We start from the raw sequence: 19,581 nt of genomic DNA, 5'->3' as shown, positions 1-19,581 counted from the left end.
TAACCGCAGGCACGGTATCGGGATGAAACATGGTGTTTATGTGTTAAGGCAGAATGTCTCTTTGTGGTGATGATGAAGGCAGCAGCCGGCTTGGCCAAGTCAAGCAGTATCTGTTCTATAACGAATAAAACTTCTATGGCCTTTGAATACCAGACTAATCCCAGTGGAAAAAAAAGTGCATGTCATAGGAGCTTGGGAATAGTGGATAGCTCTGACGAGCTCTCTTAGGAGGAGCTAAAGTATATGCAATTTTTGATGGAACGTAAAAGATTCTAGAGAATTTCTTTGACTTATGCTACTCCTTTAAAAAAAAATTGAAGTGATTTTCAACAGATGTATAATAATGACATTAATGAAGTGGGTCTGGAAAATGAAAAATCAGAACCAAGGGAAAGAGAATGCAAACTGTTATGTGTCCATGGTGCTTAAGGGAAACTTTATTGAGGCCCCAGGGCCTTGGGGCTCAGGCAGGAGGCTTCCCCGTGGGCAAAGGAAGAGCCAGTGGAGGGACCTTACTTGACCTTCTTCTTGGGGTGCAGGTTGTCGGTGTGGCCGCTGCTCTTCTTGCGGCAGTTGATCGCGCAAGGGTGCAGGTGAGCATGAGGCTTGCAGCCGATCCTCTTGTCACAGGTGTGTTTCTGGGCCGGCTGGTGGAGGGAAAGCTCCATGATGCCGCCCCATGGGCGAAGCACCAGTGCAGGGTGGACTCTTTCTGGATATTGTAGTCTGACAGAGTGTGGCCAGCCTCCAGCTGTTTGCCCGCGAAAATCAGATGCTGCTGGACAGGTGGGGTGCCCTCTTTGTCTTGGATTTTGACTTTGACGTTCTCAGTGGTGTCACTGGGCTTGACCTCAAGGGTGGTGGCTTTGCCCATCAGGGTCTTCACAAAGATCTGTGTCTCTGCATCTGCACAAGGCCACCGCCACTGCCAAACCGCTCAGCTGCCTCATTGAAGAGAAAGAGCGAAGGTAGGCTCTTTGATTGTTATGGAGAACTTCCTGGCAGCCATGGCCAAAGGGAGTCATGATAAGGTACGTAACTCACACTCTTGGAGAGAAGAGAGCATGTGAGTTTTTCAGAGGAAGCAACCCTTTTCTAAAAGATTGCAGTTTGGGGACGCCTGGACGGCTCAGTCGGTTAAACGTCTCACTTCGGCTTGGGTCATGATCTCACTGTCTCTGTTGGATGGCCTCTGTGAGATGGCTGACAGCTCGGAGCCTGGAGCCTGCTTCGGATTCTGTGTCTCCCTCTCTCTGCGCCTCCCCAGCTCACACTGTCTCTCTTTCTCTCTCTTTCTCTCAAAAAATAAGTAGACATTAAAAAAAATAGGGACGTCTGGGTGGCTCAGTCAGTTAGGCGTCTGACTTCGGCTCAGGTCATGATCTCACTGCTCATTGAGTTCAAGCCCCACCTCGGGTTCTGTGTTGACAGCTCGAGCCTGGGGCCTGTTTCAGATTCTGTCTCCGTCACTTTGCCCCGCCCCTGCTTGCGCTCTGTCTCTCTCAAATATAAAATAAAACAAGAAAAAAAAAAGTTTTTTAGTTAATAAAAAAAGAAAAGATTGCAGTTTTAATTATTATTATTTTGAAACTGAGGATTTATTTTGATCATTTGGTTTACTTATGTCCCCTGTTGTTTTTTTTAACTGTTATAGTTACTTCTTTGCTTTGTAGTTTCCATATTGTCAGTAATCTACTCATTAGTTCCATCAAGGATACAGAGACAGGAAAGGAGGTGAATTCAGAATAGTCAGCTTTGTAGTTAGTTACTATTGTGGTTAAAGTCATACATGATGTCATTTTAACTAAGTTTGCACTGTTGATGACATTTTTTTGTTGTTGTTGTTCTTTGAGAACACAGAACAGAGGATTATTTATATTTTTTAAATCCCTGTAACTTTATATAAACCCATCTAGCTTTTCACTGGGCTGGGGATTGGAACCCTTAATCAGTCTGTCAGTGTTAAAAAGTTAAATTCATGTCCACACCTTTATACATTTAATGTACATCTATAATAATCTAAAGTAGTATAATCAAAAAAATTTCTGTTTGCTTCAGAAGAAAATTTTTGAACATTTTTTTAAGTGTATTTATTTTGAGAGAGAGAGTGTGTGTGTACCAGTGGGGGCAGGGGTAGAGAGAGGGGAAGAAAGAATCCCAAGTAGGCTCTGCACTGTCAGCACAGAGCCCAGTATACTGGAGCTTGAACTCAAGAACCACGAGATGATGACCTGAGCCAAAATCAGGAGTTGGACTTTTAACCGACTGAGGCACCCCATACATGTTTTTTTAATTTTTAATGGCTATATAATATATGCCAGTGTTTTGTATGGTAATTCAGTCCTACAGTATATTTAAGTATCTGTTTTCTCAGTGAATATTTTTCAGCAAACATATGTGCATATAGTACATTTCACTGTTGAAGAAAATACAGGTGATGGGTTTACTAGATCAAAGAATATGCCTACCTTGACCATTGTATTATTCTCTGAAAGCATCAGTTAACTTTTTCACATTCTCACCCACAAAGAGGAGAAAAAGAGCTGTTGATAAACTAGTTATCTCCAAGCAACTTATGAACAGCTCTTTCCATCTCCTTTGTGGCTCACCTCTGTGTATCCAGTTCTCCCGATAGGCTTGGCATTCCTGGCAGCAAATTCTCATAATTAGCATTTAGTGATGTCAGTGATGCCCTCCTTTTAAAATATCCATTTATTGTATTTTGAGTTTCTGGTATATGGAATGTTGTGGGAGCAACTGCCGGTTGTGCTCAACATTCATTCTCTCTTTTTCAGAACCCACCAGTTTTAGCTGGTACATAGCCGTCCAGAATAAAGACTATGTTTCCCAGCCTTCCTGGTCACCAGAGGAGGTTAGGTGGCTAGTTCTGGCTGATAGAATGTGAGTGCAAGGGTTGTTGGGGAACCTCTCAGATCCTTTTGAAAAACTGGTGTGTGCCCTTTGCCTTCTCTTTCTTGTTTACCTCTTCCTCCATCCTTCTGCCTGGAACACAGTTATGGTCACCCGAGCTCTAGCCACCACATTGGATCATGAGAACAAGGGCCTCCTCGAAGGATGTGGGCACCGTGTCCTGGAGGACTTTTGGTTCTGTGAGGACTTTATGGACCAGAGCTGGCTTCCTTGGTGCTGCACTGCCTACCTCTGGACTTTGACATACAAAAGTCATCATTTTGGGTCTTGGTTCCTCACAAATGAATCTAACCCTAGCTGTAACACGTGTATTTATATATAAGAGATTACATCAGTTTACATTCCCAGACATCATCATTTTATTGGACGTGAATATTGGACGATAAGGCTGAAAGTTGAGATCAAATTCAAGGCAAAGTGCAAAGATCAAATGTTTTTCTCAATTCTTGTACCCCTTTGTATTAAAATCATCTTGATGAGAATAGCTGTGTTTATTAGGCTTTGCTTATGTGCTTACCTCATCGAATCCCCTATGAGGAGGTACAATTTGCTATTTCCATTTTACAGATAAAAAAGATGAGGCTGGAAACGATTAATTAACTTGCAGGGTCACTTATGTAACCAGTGGTGGAGCTGCAACGTATCCTGGATCTTCCTGACTCTACGGCCCAGCATCTCACCTGTGCCGTCTCCTTCCATGTGCTGTTCTCTCTTCCGGGAACACCAGCCCTCCCTCTACCTTCTTGGCCTAGCTGCTTCTATGCACCCTGAGTTTCCTCTTCTCCGGCAAGCATTCCTTGATTTCTCTGTGCCATTCCATGATCCTGTTGCCACCATAGCACCGTATATATCTTCTCTCACAGCATTTATCACATCTTCCTGAACGTGATATTTATCTCCCATGGTTAGACACTGAGGTCCTGTGGAAAGATTGAGTCTCATTCTTTATCATAGCCCTAGAACTTAGCACGGCGCTTGGCACATAAGAGATGCTGAATAAATATTTGTTGAGTTGTTGAATGAACTCCTGTTGCTGTCCAAAAGATGTTTTTGTTACTTTTTAAAAGTTGTTTTTTGGCACAGATTATTCTGACTAGTCTGCTAGAATTTTTCTTGTTCTGGCATAGGCTTGCACCTACTAAATGTGTCTGTAATTTTCAAAGACTTGATTTAATAGATAATTTAGCCTTTGGTCATATGTGACATTTCCTCTTACTTCTCAGTGGGATGGCTCTGCTGTTAATGATTCCACAGTATGAATCCACTTGTGTACTAATAGACCGCAGTGACCTTTTCCATGCAGTCAGGAGGAAAATGAGATAGTTGCGAACACACATATGCATAAATTCATTCAGAAAAATGACTGCCTGGATCCCAAATTACATAATTACCCTCTTTTCGTATTTAATGGATAGGATAAATAAGCGGTTTCGGCTCTTCGTATTGTCAAAAGATGTGCTGTCGTGTCAGAGGAGGGAAGAAACTAGAGCTTCCTGGGTAGTCAGACTGATGCATCGTTGTTCAGTCCAGCCTTTACCGAATTGTCATTCAGAGAGGTTGAATTAATTGACTTCCATTCATGGGATTGAAAATTATTTCTTAACTGTAAATTCCTATAGGGCACAGGGTCCTCATTTTCTGTATCTTTGAATCCCCAACATTCAGTGCAGTCCTTGACATTGTATAGAGCCTCCTCAATCAAATATGGGCATCAACAGGAGGAATCATCTGCTGTCTCATTTAACTTGGAAGGCTGCTCATTCTTAGATTGTTTGAGCCTTTCACTTTTGTGCTATTGGCCTATTTACCTATTGGCATAGAAATTGCCAGGAAAGAGCAAGGTGATGAAACCAGAAGCCAAGGATGGGGAACTAACTAACTGCTGCCCTCAGGTTTGTTTGTTTGTTTGTTTGTTTAGCTAATTTAACTATTTTTAAAGTGTACTGTTGAGGGGCGTTAAGTACAGTGACATTGTTGTTCAGGGACCCCACCATCCATCTGCAGAACCCTTCATCTTCCCAAACTGATGACACTCTGTCCCCGTTAAACAGTAACTCCTGCATCCCCTCCCTGCGGCCCCTGTCTGCTTTCACACCATTCTGCTTTCTGTCTCTATGAATGTACGCACTTGACTATTTTAGGTGGAATCGTGCAGTATTTGTCCTTTTTTGACTGGCTTATTTCACATTAGCATAGTATCTTAAAGTTTCATTCATGTTGTAGCATATGTCAGAATGTCCTTGCTATTTAAGGTTGAGTTATGTCTATTTATGCATTCATCAGTCAAAGGGCACTTTGTGCTTTTTTAGCTTTGTGAAAACGCTGCTATGAATATGGGTGTAGAAATAGGCCCGCCTCTTAATTTCACCGCCCCCTCTGCAAAGGGTATGCATCCAAGAGCAACTTAAAAATCCTTTAGCATCATCAGAATTAAAAATTTGTGCTTCAAAGGACACCATCAAGAAAATGAAAAGACAACTCATAGGGTGGGAGGAAGTATTTGTGAATCACATATCTCAATGACTTATTTCTAAAATATGTAAAGAACCCTTATAACTCAACAATAACAAGGAGCACCCCCCAAATAATCCAGTTAAAAATGGGCAAAGGACTTAAGTAGACATTTTGCTGAAGATATACAAATGGTGGCCAACGAGTACAAAGAAATGCTCAACACCGTTACTTATCATGGCATACAGATCCAAACACGTCGACTAGGATGACAATAATAAACAAAGACAACAAGTGTTGGCAAGGATGTGGAGAAAGTGGAGTTCTGGTGGGAATGGGAAATGGGACAGCCACTTTGGAGTACAGTTTGACACTTCCTCAAAATGCTGAACATAAAGCTATATAACACGGCAGTTCCACTCCTAGGTAGTATATATCCAAGAGAAGTGAAAGATGTCCATATAAAAACTTGTCTGAAAATATTCATAGCAACTCTAATCATAATATCTAAAAACTGGAAATAGCCCAAATGTCCTTCAACTGGTATACAGATAAGATGAGGTATATTTTTATAATGGAATATTATTTGGCAGTCAAAAGAAATACTGATACATTCTATAACCTGAATGAACGTCAGAAACATTATGCTATGTGAAAGAAGCCAGTCACAGAAGACCACATAGTGTGTGATTCTGTTTATATGAAATGTCCAGACTAGGCAACTCTATAGAAACAGAAAATAGATAAATAATTTCCTAGGGCGGGGGAAGTGGGCAGGTGTCAGGGGAGAATGGAGAGCGATTGCTAATATGTGTGTTAAGATTTAATTTGGGAATGATGAAAATATTCTAAAATTAGATCATGGTGAGGATTGTAATATATTAATACATTAAAAATTATTGAGTTGTATACTTTAAATCGTGAACTTTATGGTATATGAGTAATATCTCAATAAAGGTGACAGGGCACCTGAGTGGCTCAGTTGGTTAAGCGTCTGACTTTGGCTCAGGTCATGATCTTGCAGTCTGTGAGTTTGAGCCCCATGTCGGACCCTGTGCTGACAATTCAGAGCCTGGAGGCTGCTTCAGATTCTGTGTGCCTCTCCCTCTCTGCCCCTCCCGGGCTCATGCTGTCTCCCTCTCTCAAAAAATAAAGAATGAAATCATTCCATTTGCAGCAATGTGGATGGAACTGGAAGGTATTATGCTGAGTGAAATCAGTCAGAGAAGGACAGGTATCATATGTTTTCACTCATATGTGGATCTTGAGAAACTGAACAAGACCATGGGGGAGGGGAAGAGGAAAAAATAGTTACAAAAAGAGAGGGAAGGAGGCAAACCGCAAGAGACGCTTAAATATGGAGAACAAACAGGGTGGATGGTGGGGGAAAAGGGGGAAAATAGGTGATGGGCATGGAGGAGGCACTTGTTGGGATGAGCACTGGGTGTTGTATGTAAGCCAATTTGACAATAAATTATATTAAAAAAATAAACATTTTTAAAAATTTTTTAAAAAAGGTGTTAAAAACTTTAAGCGGTGGGATCCTAGCATTCCACAGGATGATGTGCTATCATTAAAGCAGTCGTTTTTCTCACCCTCCATAAAATAGAATAAGGATAGATTAGAGACTTGCCATTGAAAATAGGAAAGAAGGGGCTCCTGGGTGTGTCGTTTGAGCGTTCGTTCGACTTCGGCTCATGATCTCATGGTTTGCGTTCGTTGGAGCCTGCACTGGGCTCACTGCTGTCAGTGCAGTATCACTTCCAATCCTGTCCTCTCTGCCCACACCTCAAAAAAAATACATAATACCTAAAAAAAAAAAAAAAAAAAAAAAAGGAGCTATGAAGAAAAAAGAAAATTAAACTGTTTTGTTTCCCATGGTTGCAAGAAATAAAACAGATTTTTGACAATATTTATCCATTTCCTAAAAATGTAGCATTTTTTTCCTTTTACAAATAGAGACGATTAATGAAATTGAGCTTTGCATCACAGAACTTTAACGAACTTTAAAGATATTTTTTTTCCGTCTTTCCCTTGGCATGTAAGCCTTTCTGCCTCTGACTTTGTAGGCGAGGCGGTGGGCACCCGTATGACTGCATGTCTGCACTTCCCGCCTGCAGTTACCTCCTTTTCGCACATGATTCTCTTCTTCAGTTGGTGTTTGGCCCCTAATACTCAACTGACTTTTTATAAACCAACAGTCCCTCTTCTCTCTAATAAGTTGTTCTTAGTCTACCAGCAGGTGTGGTTAAGGCTAATTGAGAGAGATTTGCTTGTTATGCCTTGGAAAATACCTGTTAATTTAAATTTGGGATTGTATGTAGATTTTATTTATCTGCACTATTCCTGGCTTTGGTTAACATGTGGCCAAACTCTGCCGGCCTCTCCTTTAACTCTTAGTTCCCATTGCCCTCCCATCCGGCCCCGCACACAGCGCCCCCCCCACCCCCCCGCTGGGATTTGTATCTAGGTACCTGGCTCATTGATTGAGGAATTGTGGGAAGACCAGTGCCTGCTTTAAATCTGTCACAGTGCCTTGCACTGTGTAGGTGCTTAGTAATCGTTTGCTGTGTGAATAATTCTATGTAGAACTTAAAGATGTGAGCCATAGAAAAGCAGTTTCCGTGCGGTAACTTTGTTTTATTTTTTAATGTCTGCTAAAAGAATGTACACAACCCGCTGAGAAAAATGCATGCCGCTTACTGTTTGATTGCTCATGACATAGGTTTATAAGCATGCCAACATGGTTAAAGCACAAGAATTAAACCACAAGCATGAAAATAACGTTTGACTTTTCTTCCTGACAATCTGTGCATGAAATTTGTCAGTGCAGAGTCTCCCAAAGGCACCTCTGGAATGCGAGCTCTGAATGACTTTTTGGTTTTTGTTGGCGGGGTAGATCAAAGACATCAGTTCTGTTAGTGCTTTAACCAAGAGAAAGATAAACCTAATCCAGAGCCGCGCACGCACTTTTAAAACAAATACCTTGTTTCCTGACGTCTTGTTTCCTACTGTAGCATGATTTGCGCTGGCCACGAAGAATGTAAGTGATTTTTCTCAAGTTGCTACTTTTTTTGGCTATTGCTCTTAGAAGTAGACGGTGGAATATTTACCATCAGAGAGCAGAAGACAAAGGTTTAATTTCTGTTTCAGCAAGATGAGTTTGAGAGATTAAACAATGGAGGAGTTAAGTGGATGTGCCGGCTGTTGTTGCCATCATAGCACTGGTGGCCATCGTGAGGGGGGTAAGAAACTGAAGGCCTGACAGTACGGGTATCTACCCTTCCCGTCTGTGTCCTCTGTTCTGGCCACATCCCACCTTCTCAAGGAGGAAGGGTCTTGCTCCAGAAGTCCAGACAGCCGAGTTTGAGACCAGGCCCTGCCTTTGACTTGGAGGAGTCTTAGCCTAAGGAATCCTGTCCCCTACTTTGGATATTTGTGGGAGCAGTTTTAGTTGTTACAGTTATGGGTATGACATTATTTATGAGTTTTATTCACTTCAGGTTAATAAAGGTGGTATTGTAAATACTGATTACGAAAAGGTGGTGGTGGATCTTTAGTTTTAGTGTTGAGAACCACCTGGGTTAGATGACTGGGCTCTCTGAGCCTTAATTTGCCTTTTTCTGAAATGGAGATAACAACTGCTCTGGCCATCTCTCGGAATTATATTTGAGGATCAGATGTGGAAATAATGTGAATTGCTGTGTTTTCTCAACTGCAAAATAGAGGGAATGCCAGCTTAACACAGCCCTGGTCAGGATTAAGTAAGGGTCGCACACGTGAAGCACTTGGCAAATGGTTTAGCGGAATGCAATGATAATGTGTCCACCATCAACTAATTATTTAATCCTGACTTCCTACCATAAGCTCTGTTGCCCAGCCGGCTGCCTTAGGATTGACTGCATACATTGGGTGACGTTCCTTCTTCCTATCTCAGACCTTGCTGCTTGCTCCCTCTCTCTCTCTGAGCCCTTCCTGGAATTTTTCTCCCCGTCCTCTCTGCCTGTTCCAAACTGTTCTTTCTCAAAAATGTCTCTCCTCTAACCTCACACAGGGCTCAGTGGGAAGTGTCCTGTTCAGTTGTTCGCCTCTTGGAACACTTGGTTTTCTTTCCATGCACAGGTGTTTTATTGCTCCCTGGGATCTAACTAAGTTCCTTGGCCTTAGAACTCAGGGCTGCTTGACTGGTAGGTAATGGAAAGTCGCTTGTTGATTTTCCACACCCAAGGGACATACTTTAGAATGAAATAAGCCCACAAACCTAAGCCTTTTCTTCCTTGGAGATAATATAACCACCCAAACAATAACACTCAAATAGTTATAGACTTTAAGAACAGGAAAGAACCTTAGGGAGTTACTCTTTACTGCTTATCATAGGTGCTTTATATACTTTCTATCCTTTGTTTCTCATAATAATATTAAAAGATAAATGTAGTTACTCATATTTTACAGACAAAAAAATCCAAGACTCAGAGATGTTAAATAACTTGCCCAAGGTCACTCATTGGGAACTCGTAGAAGGGCAGGTGAAACCTAGCTTTTTGTCTTCAATACACATGTTCTACTATTTTACTCTCCTTGAGGGAAATGAAGTTTTGGTCATCACTAGAAAACAGCATGTGAGAGGGCACCTGGGTGGCTCAGTTGGTTAAGTGTCCGACTCTTGATTTCAGCTCAGGTCATGATCTCATGGTTTGCGGGATGGACCCCCGGATTGGGCTCTGCACTGAGAGTGTGGAACCTGCTTGGGATTCTGTCTCCTTCTCTGTCTCTCTCTCTCTGTCTCTCTCTCTCTCTCTCTCTGCCCCTTCCCTGCTTGCTCTCTCTTAAAAATAAATAAATAAATAAACTTAAAAAAAAGAAAGTAGGGGCACCAGTCAGTTAAGCATCTGACTTCAGCTCAGGTCATGTGGTTCATGGGTTTGAGCCCTGTGTTGGGCTCTGTGCCGACAGCTCAGAGCCTGGAGCCTGCTTTGGTTTCTGTGTCTCCCTCTTTCTCTGCACCTCCCCTGCTTGTCTTCTGTCTCTCTCAAAACTAAATAAACATTAAAAAAAATTAAAAAAAAAAAGAGTGTGGGGTGAGAAATCTAAGAGAGTCTGGGTTAAAAAGAAAAAAAAAGCATGAAACAGCCATCCTTTCCAGTGTAGAAACAACTGAGGTGTAGACACTGGGTATTATTAGATGACCCCAATCTAAGCCAGACGGGTGTTTTGCTAGGATGCCAGTGAGGGGAGAGGAGCTTCATCCTGCAGTGTCGTGAGAAGCACCAGGAAGACATACAGAATGCAGCAAGCCAGTTTGAATAACACAGTGGCAGGTGCACAGCATCTGAGACTGTGGGCTTGGACCCCTGATTTACAGCCTTGTCAGTTGTAGGACCTTGGACAGCTTCCTTATTTATCTTCTCCATGCCTCAGTTTCTGCATTTGTAAAATGCAGGGATTATATTAGAACCTACCCTTCAGGGTAGCTGTGAAAATTTTGGAAAGATTTAATACTCATAAATACTGAGAACACTGCCTGGCACATAGTAAAGGCTCAGTAAGTGTTGGGAGTTGTTGCTATTACTGTTACTGAGGCTGTAGAGGATATTGCCAGAGAACTTCAAATTTTCATGGCTGCTTGGTAAGGGCCAAGGCTGGTGGCCCAGAATCAGTCTCAGAAGCCTTATGGGTGTGTGACCACGTGTAGCTGGCAGTGTGTCCAGTGGAGGCCGGAGACAGTCTTAAGATGCTGAGCAGTTTTATTATTAAAAGTAAATACCAACACACTCTATTTTTCTTTCAAGAATCCAGAATAAATTGATTTTCTAAGCAAGGTTTGTAATTAAGTACTAAGTCCCTCATACTGTTCTCTGGAAGTCCTATTTAAGTTCCAGAGAGGTGTGAATAGTTTATGAAAGTTTTAGATTTGCTGATTGACCCTTCATAAAGTTGGGCTTACCTGCTTTTAGGAGAGTGCTTCACTTATTAACTGAGTGAGGCTGCATGGGCCTCAGGTTACCTGGTTGGCTCGCAAGGCGCTTAGGAACACCAAGGAGTGTTTCCCCAATGAGATGTGGAAAACATTAAAGGGCTAGATCTGGAAGGGAAATTTTAGCCAATGTTTCTGACATGGGTGTTCTGGTCAGCCTGAGGTGTCAGCTCATCTCCTTCCCTACTGGAAAGTGGGAGCAAGAGACCGACATGATCATTTAACCTGTTCACATTTGGTCATGCAGGGTGGGAAATGGCAGTTACTCTTTCATCAGCTTCTTTTCATGTACTTTATAATACCTGTACAATTGTTTTCTTCTTTGTAAGGGCCTCGGAACTGTGCTGCTGGACACAAGCACACAACCCTGCTGGCCTTGAGCTGGTATTGTTCTGTGGCTTGTGTTGTGAAGCTTAGTTGATGATAGTCCTGTAGGGATGATTTCCCACCCTTTGCTCCAGGGAGGCTCCTCACCAACCTTTACACCTGTCCCAGGGTCCCTTTCCCTAGAATTCCAGGAGCCCCGTTGTGGTGCCCCTATACCTAATTTTGGGAATTTGGAAAGCTGCCATCGTACGGGACTATTGCTGTACACAGAAGCCCCACGGGGTCTCATAAAGATGGGAATGGAAGCGCTATGGGAAATCTGTGCTACAGCACCTTCCCAAGACTTACTGTATCTGGAAACGCGGCTGGTGTTCAGGTGACAGCAGCTCCTTGTGTTTTCCCATGGCAGCTCAGAGTGGTAGGGACCCTCCCTTATCCTGGCGAGCAAAGAGATTGGAGTTCAGAGAGGTTGAGGAGGGAGAGGAGGTGTAGTGGTTCACCTTCTATTCTCTGAACAATGATCCAGAGGATTCTCATAAACTGTACATTGAGTTGCAGAAAATGAACAAATGTTCTCTGTTTTTATTCCTCAAGGTCAGCTTTTCATGGCCTTGTCCCTGCCATGCGTTAATAATAGCTGATACTCATTAAGCTCTTAGATTTCTCATTAAACCTCACAGCGCTATGAGGAAATTAATAGTACTCCCATCTTTACAAAGAGGAAACCAAATTTGAGAAAGATGAACTTTCCCACGGTGTCACAGCTAGTAAGAGACACACTGGAATTTGAACCCAGGTCCAACTGCCACATCACTGATTTAGCCGTGATGCTGACTGTCCCCTGGCTTTCCATCCTCAATTCTTCCCTAATTCCACAGTGCAAATGCTGCCTGTAAAACATTAAGACCATTTCATGCTTTGTATTTTGCACTGGTGAAATCCTGTGAATGGCTTTCTGTGCTAGGAGGTTCATGTCCATCCAATTCCTTTATGCTCTGAAAAGGAGGAGCCTCCCTCTTTTGAACAGAGCACAGAATTTTCAGAAGTATGAGGCCTGAAGGAGAGTCTGGTGGGAGCAGCTTACTGAGGGACCCTGTTCTTCCTCCTCTCCCCTCTTGGTCACCTTCCCTTTGGTCCTTGCTGCCACCCCCCTCCTCTGGCCCATTGGAGATCCCAATTTCTACTTTTCTCTCTAGCCCAGACCCCTTTCTTAAGGCACATCTAAACAGGAAATTGGCAGTTTCAAAAGAACTTGTGCTCAGGAGGGAAAACCAAAAGAAATTAATAACAGAAGTGTGTTTTCACTTCATATTTTTGTTTCTAAAACTATGGATTTTACTGAGCCCCCAACCCCTTTCAGCACTTAATGGATGTGAGCAGACTCCTAGCCCTTTGCTGGCCTGTAGGTGCCATTTTCTTTTCCCAGCATCTGAGATCTGATTTATTTGCCACCCACTTTTTGAAATGCAAACCTTTTTCTCTGGATTGGGTCCTCACAATTGATTCTAGTTTCCAGCCTGAAGTATAGTGATAGTTTAAAAATATATTGACAGGGCACCAGGGTGGCTCAGTTGGTTAAGTGTCTGACTCTTGATTTCGGCTCAGGTCAGGATCTCATGATTCATGAGATTGAGCCCTGTGTTGGGCTTTGTGCTGATGGTGCGGCTTGCTTGGGATTCTCTCTCTCCCTCTCTCTCTGCCCCTCCCCTGCTTGCTCTCTCTTTCTCTCAAATAAACTTAGTAAAATATATTCACAAAATCTCCGTAGTTTAAAAGGTTGAGATAAACTTTCTTTCTCTTGAGTATAGGCTGTGTTTGATGACTCACTTCTAATTAATAGAAAGTAGAGGAAGTGATGGCATTAGATTTTGGAGACTAGGTCATAAAGGCATTGCAGCCTCTATTTTGCTCTTTTTTTATTTTTTTTATTTAAAAGAAATTTTTTTTTAACGTTTATTTATTTTTGAGACAGAGAGAGACAGAGCATGAACGGGGGAGGGTCAGAGAGAGGGAGACACAGAATCTGAAACAGGCTCCAGGCTCTGAGCTGTCAGCACAGAGCCCGACGCGGGGCTTGAACTCACGGACCGCGAAATCATGACCTGAGCCGAAGTCAGCGGCTTAACCGACTGAGCCACCCAGGCGCCCCTATTTTGCTCTTTTTTTAGATTACTAGTTCTGGGGGAAGCCAATTACCATTTTATGAGGATGCTCAACCCTACCGAGAGGCTCACCTGGCAAGGGAATGGAGGCATCCTACCAACAGCCACGAGACTAAGCCATCTTGGAAGTACTTCTTCCAGCCCCAGTCAAGCCTTCAGATGAACACTGCCCCAGTTAGTATCTTGACTGCAGACTCTTGAGATCCTGAGCTAGAGCAACCCAGCTAAATTGCTTCTGAATTTTGACACACAGGAACTGTGAGATTATATAAATGCTTGTTGCTTTAGACCCCTAAGTTTTGGGAGTAAATTGTTACGTAGCAATAGATAATCAATATGGGTGCATAACTAATTTTTGAGTACTATTTGGGGCAATGATTGTTGTACGCTAGTTTCATTGACTTCCAGTTTATTCTTGTTTAGGAACTTCCTAGCTGGTTAAAGTATTTCAACCATCTAAGCTTCAGTTTCTTCTTCTCTAAAATGGGGATAATAATAGATTCTACCTCAATGAGTTGTTTTAGGTGCCTGGTTCATAGTAAGGCACTCAGTAAATAGGTAACCAGTCGTGTTAATATTCTCAACTAACATAATTCATAGTTCCTCTTTTTTCCTCAATCCATTCTTTTCTCCTATTGCCACAACTTCTCACTTCCTAGAGAAACCTGATAAAGAACTTGCTGTTACACCATGAGCATAGGTCTCTTTTAGCTCTTACCATGTTATGCTATGGTAGATTGCTTATGGATCTCACTAGTCAGCAATAAGCTTTACGAACATAGGAAGGAACTTATGGTCTTTATTTCCATACTTCCTAACACCAGATAAATGAATGGATAAGTTATACAACTTCATGTGATATATTTGCCCATAAGTTGATATTGGTACTTAATTATAATTAACTTATGTAATTAAAATTAACTCCTGTCTCCAGCCAAAGAGGGTACATATTAAAAAGAAGAGCAAACTGGAGAGTCCCTTGTTCATTTTGCTCTCTGCCTTTCCATCCCAAGAAACTATGATTTTACTGTGGGTTCATAATTGTTCTCACTTCCATATCTTTTGAGCCTATAGAGACCATTTAGAAGTTCAAGGGGAATGTTGCTATGAGAACATCTTCACAGTAGGTAAAATATAGTTGATTATTTGAAGCATTTTATTTTTATTTATTTGTTTTTAGGTGTTTATTTATTTATTCTGAAAGAGAGATAGCGAGCAGAGGAGGAGCAGAGAGAGGAGACAGAATCCCAAGCAGGCCCCGCACTGTCAGCACAGAGCCTGATGAGGGGCTTGAACCCACAAACTGTGAGATCATGACCTGAGCTGAAATCAAAAGTCAGAAGCTTAATCTACTGAGCCACCCACGCACCCATTAGGCATTTTGTTTTATTTTATTTTATTTTTTTTTTAACGTTTATTTATTTTTGAGACAGAGAGAGACAGAGCATGAATGGGGGAGGGGCAGAGAGAGAGGGAGACACAGAATCGGAAGCAGGCTCCAGGCTCTGAGCCATCAGCCCAGAGCCCAACGCGGGGCTCGAACTCATGGACCGCGAGATGGTGACCTGAGCTGAAGTCGGATGCTTAACCGACTGAGCTACCCAGGCGCCCCCCCATTAGGCATTTTAAATTCAAAACTATGCTTCAGATTATTTATTGCAATACAAATTCTCATACTGTGGGCATTGAACACTTTAATGCTGGAAAGCAACATATCACAGAGAAAGTGAATGGGATTGTGTCTGACACAGGTCCAAATCTAGATTCTAGAATTTATGAGGTATATAGCCACTCACTCATGTAACCAGGCTTCCATGAATCTTCTTATCCCACATTCCCTCTACTTATTCAGTAGACATTTAATATGTATTTACCATATGTCGAACATGCCAAGTACAGGGGCTATGCCATCAAACAAAACCTGGTCCTGTCTATAGGGATTTCTGAGGAGTGACAAGTTAGGGTCAACACATGGGGTGAGTGGGTATCCGGCAGCTCTCCAGCACAGCATTATGGGGTTAAATTTTTCTTAACACAGATTCTGGGTCATATTCAGCCCCTGGTGATTGTATCTTTCCAGCTGGTAGGTTTGGATCCTTATGGAGAAATCCAGTGTGGTGTTTACTTTCAGGTTTGCTTTGCTGAGGGAAGTCTGGGACTTGTTACTCTGCTATTAAAACATTAATTAGTTCTACTTGAGACAGTAAGCATCATGTAAGCCAGAATTAGTAATTTTAATATCTCTTCTGCTGGTGCCAAATGGGAGTGAGAGCCAGATCTGGTGGGATGTGAGCCTAATGCTCTAGGCCCAAAAGTCAAGGGATGCTCAGCAGAATTTAATGAGGGAGGAGGGACTGGGCCCATGGTAAACACACAAACTGCTCAGGAGAGTCCTAGAAACTGGAAAAAGACAACTTGTTCATGTGACTCTGTGTCTTTCATGATACTCCTTGACAAAATTTATTTATCCCACCCACCCATCCATCTGTCTGTCCATCCATCCATCCAGTTCTTCTGTCCATTCATGCATCTGTCCATTCATCCATTGACAAATGCTGCATATCAGAAGTAAACAGAATATATATATTAACACCCAGTGTTAGGGAAAAAGGAGATGAATATTCTTTCAGTATTGATCCTGGGAGTATTGATTGATCCAGTTGCTCTGGAGAGCAATTTAATAACACTTAAAATTGCTCTAATTTATATTTCCATTTGTCAAGCAATTCCACTTATAGGAATCTATCTGGAGCATTTAGTAATGGAAATGTACGTAATGTGTAAGAATGTTTATTACTGTTTTTTATGATAGCCAAAAAAGGGGAAACAAATGAATTGTCCAGCAGTGTAGGGAAGTAGTGACCAGCTTGTCTGGACATAAGGTGGGACACAGTGCAGTCTTACAACAATGTGCTTTGGAAGTCAGTTTAGTTAATGCCACATTGTTAAAAGAGTGGGTCACAAAGCAGTAAGAATAGAATTCCAATTTTGTATATTAAATGTATAAAAAACAGTGTTGACAGTGGCTATCTCTGAATTACTTTAATGTTCAAATTTTTGTTCTTTGTGTATTTCCAGACTTTCTACAGTGAATGTGAATTACCTTTGTAGTTATGAAAAGGCATTAAAATAGACCTAGTAAGAGGACAGCTTGCCTAAGGGTCTTGGTCAAGTGCTTTGGACCAGTGAGATGAGAATTCAAGAGTGGAGCTCAGCTGAAACAAAGCTGTTCTGTTTCTCCTGTCTGCATGTGTACTTTAATTCATTCAGCAGATACCAGTGTTTGCTCATGTGAGTCAGGCAATAAGGTTAGAGAGGTAGGCAGGAGCCAGATCACTGAAGACTGTGCAAGTCAGCCCATGTTAGGACTTTGGATTTTATTCTAAATGAGGTGGAAACTGCTAGAGGATTTTAAATTGAAAACTGGCATGATCCGATCACCCTGACTGCTCTGAGCCACCATAGTCAGAGATACAAACTTGGTGTATGTTGCATGTGGGAGTAGATGGAAAAGGACGTGATTCTTCTCCCCAAGGTCTGGGGAGGAGGATCTTTGGGAGCAGGCTCAGACCCAGAGAACAACTACTAAAGTGTCCTCGAATGCACCAGCTGCCCCGGACTTGACCAGCAATCACAGGGGTCAAGGACAATCCTGGAAAGTCTTTGTGCAGAGAGGGCTGCTTATTGAAGTGTTTGGAGAGCTGGAATCCTTGGCACTGCTGAGTATCTGTCCAGTTAAGCCGTTGCTCAATATAGTCCGGAAGGTGGCTGAGAGCCCCTAGGTGCTGGACAGCTTCCACTGGCTGCTCCAGATCCCTCTTCCGCATCCTGCTCTGGGCCCTGGGAGGTTAATTGGTGTGAACCAGATACAGACTCTCTCACCCTCTTGTTGCCCATTGGTTTCACCCAGTGGGGAGGCCAGTGAGAGTGGTTGGAGGGAGAAGAGTGGTATTGGGGTAACTTTCCCCCACCTTCATCTGTTAAGTCACCTCTGGCTCCTGAGTCCCTTGACCACAGGTTTCACCTTCTGTCAATCTTACTCACTCCTTCCAGGGTCAGTAAATGTTCCCTCCCTTCAACCTGGCAGACCTGGGGGTGGTGAGAGTCCCTTTGGTTATGAGTCCTGAGGCCTGCACTCCCTCTTGAAGTTTCTCTACACCCTACCCACACCTTTGTAAACAATCCCTTTATTAATCTCACCTCTAATTATGCAATTTGAGTTTGCCATCTGATTCTTGCAGGAAGTCTGTCTAATAATAAGCCTTCTTCCTGGTGGAATCTGGGATGTTCTGATCAAACAGGGTTAGGGGCTGTATCACAGGAGCCCACAGCCCAGAATGGCCTCGGTGAGGGCTTTGGTCAGTGGGACTTTCCAGCCCAGTACTGGGCTGGGAAACACGAATGAGGGTTTTATTTATTTCAGCTTTCTCCCTAGCAAGCTGTGCGGCTTTGTCTTTTAGCTTCTCTGAGCCTCAATTTCCATGTGTAAGGGAGGCAATCTCTTTGAATTCTGAAATTGTATTATTGTTATTATTATTTGTAAGTAATCTCCCCACCCAACATGGGCCTCAAACCCACAACCCCGTGATCAGGGGTCGCATGTTGCACTGGCTGAACCAGCCAGGTGCCCCTCCCAAGATATTATTTTTAATGGTAACTTTCTGACTAATTATATTCATGTTCACTAGAGAAAATCAGGAACCATGTGGAAAGACAAAATCAAATAAAAATCACCTTAGTTCTACCATCCAGAAGGTAACTCTTAATGTTTTTCAATGCTTATATATGTTACTGTTTTTAAGAATCAAATTCATGGAGCATATTTGGTTGAACAACTAATCTGTAGGTTGTGTTGACCATCGAAGGAGTATAAAGGTGGGTAAACGCGGTCTCTGCCCTCCAGGAATTGGTAATTTAATGGTAAATACTGTTTCCTATAGTTACACACATCAGGTACTTCCCATGAGAGAGAGAAGTCCTTCCATCTGTCGCTTAAATCTGCAGAGTTTTAATGCCATTTGTGATGTAATGTTGCTTGTGTTTGAAGACTTTTCCCGTGAATTATGTGTAGAAGTAGGGCTCTCGTGCGCTAATGAGGAAAGGGTAGACTTTGCCTGTTAATATTCATTTCTTCGACCACCTACCCTAACCGCACCTGAACTGGTAGGGAGAAGCATCTTGTGTCTGTGACTCTCTCCTGCTCATTTTCAAGCTGCACTGCCACCCCTGCCATTCTGACTGACTAAAGCCTAATGGGCAATATGACAGCCACAGATGGAACGGCTGACAGAGGGGAGAGAACTTTAGGAGTAACAGATCATCTGGAAGCTAGCCCTTCTTTGCTGGGACAGTCCACCTTGCAACAGGAAGCATCAAGAAATCCTGGAAATCTCGGGGCACCTGGCTGGCTCGGGGTGGGGGGCTCTTGATCTCAGGGTTGTGAGTTCAAGCCCCGCGTTGGATGTAGAGATTACTAAATAAATAAATAAACAAACAAACAAACAAACAAATAAACTTAAAAAAAAAATAGAAATCTGACCTAATGTGGTAAAAGAGGCGAGAGAACAGGCAGAGCATAGGAATATCGAGAGACTTTCACTTATTTGGATAAAATGTGTCAATAAAGTCCATTGAACCTTTATTCAGCATGCCAGAGCTGCTATATTTATTCATGAAATTCTACATGTCTTTTTCCAGTCCAGTTTTGAGGTGGAGATGTATGACCCCTGCCTGGCA

At 42.5% G+C, this 19,581-nt stretch overlaps 1 protein-coding gene and 1 pseudogene across 1 annotated transcript in view; one reads left to right on the top strand and one right to left on the bottom strand.

Moving 5' to 3' along the window:
- TMCC3 (transmembrane and coiled-coil domain family 3) overlaps positions 1–19,581 on the top strand; it is a 270,963-nt gene that overhangs the window by 70,686 nt on the left and 180,696 nt on the right. The window lies entirely within an intron of this gene.
- Positions 217–17,672, bottom strand: LOC125918373 (ubiquitin-60S ribosomal protein L40-like; annotated as a pseudogene).

Source organism: Panthera uncia, chromosome B4 (genome assembly GCF_023721935.1).
Source record: "Panthera uncia isolate 11264 chromosome B4, Puncia_PCG_1.0, whole genome shotgun sequence".
Lineage (NCBI taxonomy): Eukaryota > Metazoa > Chordata > Mammalia > Carnivora > Felidae > Panthera > Panthera uncia.
The sequence above is the reverse complement of the archived record's forward strand: the minus strand, read 5'-3'. Positions and strand labels throughout refer to the sequence as shown.